At 37.0% G+C, this 5,126-nt stretch overlaps 1 non-coding gene across 1 annotated transcript; it reads right to left on the bottom strand.

Moving 5' to 3' along the window:
- Positions 1-4,413: 4,413 nt before the first annotated feature.
- On the bottom strand, positions 4,414-4,555 carry LOC115868624. Its single transcript, XR_004045710.1, has one exon. It is a non-coding gene; the product is annotated as a small nucleolar RNA SNORA4 (small nucleolar RNA).
- Between the last annotated feature and the right edge of the window lie 571 nt (positions 4,556-5,126).

A 5,126-nucleotide genomic window follows, 5' to 3' on the forward strand; every position in this document is an offset into this window, starting at 1 on the left:
TTTTGAGAATGATGAAGGCAACGAATGTACTAATGTGCTTGACACAATTGATGTATGTATGGATTGTGATAAGAGTTGTATGAGCCTCCAATAAAATTATTTTTAAAAAAAGATTGAAGGGCTGAAGTCTACTCTGTCAATGGGGTCATAACCAATGAGGCTTCTGTGTGGGCATGGCCTTCCCCTTAGGGTTCTGGGAATTCCAGTGTTTTCTTCCTTGGAAGGTGAGCATCACAAAATGCCAGGTTATTAGAAAAAAGCTTTCTTGCATTGAGGGAGGACTTGAGTAAGTACTACTGTTTTTCAAGATTTTATAGTGGTTAATAGATTACCCTGAATTTTTTAATGTTGAAAAATGTATAGGTTTTTAAAAATTACCACCTATTCTCTGGATCAGCAAATGGTACAAATATAAAACTATCACATGGAAAACTGAGGACGTTTTTAAGATAAAAGAGCCTTCACAATCAAGGTTCAATGCATGGAACTCTTGGGTGGTACAAATGGTTGGAGGTTTGTACCAACTCAGAGGGACCTTGGAAGAAAATTCTGGCAATTAGCTTATGAAACATTACACACTGAAAATCCTACGGAGCACACTTCTAACACAGGTGGAGACATCATGAGTTCACAATCCACTCAGTAACTTTAAAAAAAATGTTTTATCACAATTCAAAATTCAGTGTATTACAGACCACCCAGAATATGAACTTGGCAAACTTAAACAAATTATATTCCTTCACCTTCCAAAGCAAAGAAAGGCCTGAAAAGGTTATCTTTTTTCAATATCGCTACCTCCTTTTTGTCTTATGTCATTGTATGTACTAGAACTGGCTTGTTGTTGTACCCATGTGTTATCTAGGATGCAGAAAGAATACACCTAGTGTTTGTTTAGTATGTTTGACTGAGTTTTAAAGAGCAATTTTTAACCTTAATATGGGAGTATTATTCCTAAATCATTTTGAATTACCAAAATCAGGAGTAGATCCTAAATTTCACAAATGCCTTTTAATGATCTTCTATTCTTCTTTGTGCAAATTAGTTTTTTGGTTGCCACTTTTTAATTTAAGAATTAAAATCAATAAATGGGTAGCCTTTCCTTGTAACAGAGCTGGCTATAGATGCTGACATGTTCTTTAAAAAAAATTTTAAATAGAGTTTTTTTACTTTATAAAAAAACAATAGTGTTTTTTTTTTTTTAAGTTTTGGTGTCATAGATTTATACAAGCCTTCTAAAATTAATTTAGAAGTGTTTTTTTTTCTGCTTTAGAAACTTTGTATTTCAAAGAGACAGTGAGATGCATAGTTGAGCCCTTCTGATTTGGGAGCATACAAAGATTTCAGTTCAAAGCCTGGTGTTCACTAGCTAGTTTTGTAACTGTGTAAATTATTCTACTCCTCTAGGCTCATTGTTTTCATCACTTATAAAATACAAACATAGGCATATGCCATGTTGTGTTGTGTTGAAAGTTTGTGATATTAAATGGAATTATAGGCCAAGGCTTTACCATAGGTCCTAGCTTATAGCAAACACTAATGCAGCCAATGTGAGAAAATAATAAAGATGATGAATATGATTTTCTTGTTAACAATGCATAGAAACTTATATTTTCCTTGAAACTCATTATGGGTAACATTAGACCAGGTGTTTTTTTGGTAAAAGAAAAAAAATCAAACATTCTTTTTTAAATTAAATTTTCTTTTAATTTTATATCAATTTAACTGGGTTTAGTTAGTTAATTTTAGTAAATAGAATGTTTTCCATGAGCTACAGTATACACTTTTTCCTACACTTCTGGTTCCTATGAATGTACACACCCTTTGTAATCACTCCACATCTCCTCCCACTTACTGGCATTCATGGCCCACAGGCAGGAGAAACGGCTGTAGACAGCTTCAGAAATTGGAAGAACAAGAAACCTGAGTGGGAGAAGATGGCCTGAAGGAAAAGGTCTCTTGATCTGACATGTCGACAAGACCAGTCAAGAATGGCTTAGTGACTCATCTGTGTCTGAAAGAGTTTTAAACCCACCTACAAGCACTCGAAGCTGAGCTCTTGTAGTTACCTACAAGAGGACTGTGATTCACCACTGTGATGCCTACATAGAAAGGACCGACTACAGAAAACCAAGTTCTAAATGTTCGAAGAGTCATGCATGTATTCCACATTAAATATTTTAAAGGACCCAAGAAGGGGTATGGAATGAGTGGTCATATATTCACCTTTGAAGAAAGGAAGAAACCAGAGTTCAGAAATAGAAATGTCTACTGCTTCCCAATGTGCACATAAACACACATACAGAAAAGTTTACAAGTAAAGCAGGGGACAGTGAGAATTAACTGGGAAGCAGCAACTTACTGATGGAGAATTCACCATTAAAAGCTTTTCCATTCACAATGAATTTCAGCCAGAAATTGGTTTCTCATTCCTCCCTGTAGTATGCATTCCTGGTAGCAACGTTCAAAGCCTTGCCAATAGCATTACACATTTGCTTTACATAGCTTACAGGTTGCTTCGTAGCATTCTTCTGGCCAGAGAACTTTATAAAGACTACTGGGGGAATAAGAAGCACAGACAGGCTGTCTCTCCGGTTTGGAATCCACTGCCTGAGTGATTCCTAACTAAAGTGCCACTGCTTCCTGTAGAGTTAGAGTGGACAATGGCCTTAGTGAATTATTATTTTATCATTGGGATTAGTTGGCTGTGCAGGGGTGTACTAATGACCTGTAGTCAATTGCCTTTCCTCCTTTGGTCCTTATTTGTACTGAGCCATATTATCTGATGGCTACGCCCCTCTCTGATAACCTGGAAGTCTGACGTTCACACTCACCAGCCACTCTGCTGGATAAAGGTGTGGTAGTCTGCTTCCATAAAGAGTTTTGAAAACTGTATGGGGGAGTTCCATTATGACCTATTTGGTTGCTATGAGTTGGAATGGACTTGGTCAACATTAACTCAATAACAATGGGTAGGTTCAACCTAGGGACAAATCTTACTGGCAGTCACCCTTAGGAATACTCAGCCTCGTGTGAACTAATATGAGTCAGAGTAGAAGTTTTCTCTATAGGGTTGTAGACATTCGATGCTTTTGGATGTTGCTTGACAAGTCAATATTCAAGGCATCACTTAGCAACTGACTGCGTTAGCCATTTGCACCACTCAGGGATTCCTGGCCCTTGTTCCAAAACCCAAACCCATTACCATTGAATTGTTTCCAACTCATAGTAACTTTTTATGACAGAGTAGAACTATTCTATAGGGTTTCTGAATCTGTAAATTTTTACCAGAGCAGACAGCTTCCTCTTTCTCTTTGGGGGCAGCTAGTAGAATTGAACTGCCAACCCTTCAGTTTTACAGCCAAACACTTTACCCACTATGATACCAGGGCTCTTTGGTCCTTATTCAACAACTTCCATCAAGTCTTAGCAACCCTACCCCAGAAGGAGTAGAATTGCTTCTTAGGATTTCTCAGGCAGTAACCCCTTACCAGAGCAGAAAGCCTTATTTTTTCTCCTGTAGAGTAGCTAGTGGGTTTGAATCACAACTCTTTAGGTCAAACACCCAACACCTATCCCACAGCACCACCATAACTCCTTTGGCCTTTCTTAGCTGGGGAGAGTTTTACTGTAGCGTTCTGAGCCTTAGTGTCTACGGACAAGCACAGTAGTAATGAGACACAGTACTTGATTCCCAGCAGCATGTTTGGCTAGAAGTTGACTTACTTCTTCCTTGTCTTTACGCTATGCTCCCAAATTAAGATCTTCGTTCATGACTTGTTTTCAAATCTGGCTGCAACTGGTATATCCAATTCTGGGTTTTAGGCTTCTAAAATCATTTGAATATTAGACTCACTTGGAAATGTATTTTATCCACCCCTTCAAGACTCAAAACACAGCTAATCTTTCTTTCTAATTCCCTTCTTTACTCTGCCAACAATTGGACTCTGCACCTTCAATTCAAAGTACATTAAAGACCACATTGCCAAGTTGTTCCCTAATTTTTCTCATCTGCATATCTCCTTTCAAACAAATGGTAGGGTTCTTAAAAATAACAAAAATGCATTTTCTCCTTTATTTCTCTATAATAAAGCCCCATTTTACTTAGTAATCCAATATCACACCTATAGATAAGCAAAAACAAAATTAAAAATGAGTATTTTTTTAATACATCATTTTCTTTGGGGCTCATACAACTCTTATCACAATCCATACATCCATCCGCTGTGTCAAGGACATTTTACATTTGTTGCCATCATCGTTTTCAAAACATTTTCTTTCTACTTGAGCCCTTGGTATCAGCTCCTCATTTTTTCCCCTCCCTCTTCTACCCTCCCTTCCTCATGAACCCTTGATAATTTATAAATTATTATTTTTTCCTGTCTTCTACTGACCGATACCTCCTTTTTTTTTTTTAATGTAGGCCACAAAATAGTAGCGAACTATACTAAGTGGTATAGCCCACTGTGGAGTGTGGTCTTCTCTTTATTCTCCCAAACAGCCCAAACTGGTAAACGTTACTAAAAAACCCTTGCCTCAAAAAATCAACTTTTGATATCCAATGTCTCCCTTTTTAAAAAGTAATATGGATCTCATTTTGTCAAACACATTTAAAAGCTCTTTAAAGATGACTTTATTACAAATTAATTGCCAATTCATCAATAAATTCGAATGCTTAAATTATGCCCACATTTCTTTAAATGATCTTTATCTTATGTTGCAAACTTCTAAAAATTTAGTTCAAGTTAATCCAATAATATCTAGAACCAGATCCTATAAACCAATTTAGCTATTTTCCCGCTGTCCAGGAAAGGGACAAGGTCTAGGTTTGGTCCATCAAGTAAATAACACTTCAAAGGAAAGCTCTCGTGTTGCTTTTATCTGCCAAGTAAAGAAATCGTCATAGCATAGTCTTGAAGCTAAAGGAAATGCAAAGAGCGCTGATGACCTAGCCTTCAATCTTTGCAGAAGTGCAGCATCATCATCATTACTTTGAATCTCTTCCCAAGATAAATGGTGGGTCTCAATTTCTCTTCTTTTACTGTCTGGTGCCCTTTTTGCTACATCATAGGCAAGTTTAACGTATTCTTCAAGTCCTTAGACTCGGGATTATTACGAACACCTGGATA

This window comes from Echinops telfairi, unplaced genomic scaffold (assembly GCF_000313985.2).
Source record: "Echinops telfairi isolate 266 unplaced genomic scaffold, ASM31398v2 ScPeMD7_15;HRSCAF=58, whole genome shotgun sequence".
Classification (NCBI taxonomy): Eukaryota; Metazoa; Chordata; class Mammalia; order Afrosoricida; family Tenrecidae; genus Echinops; species Echinops telfairi.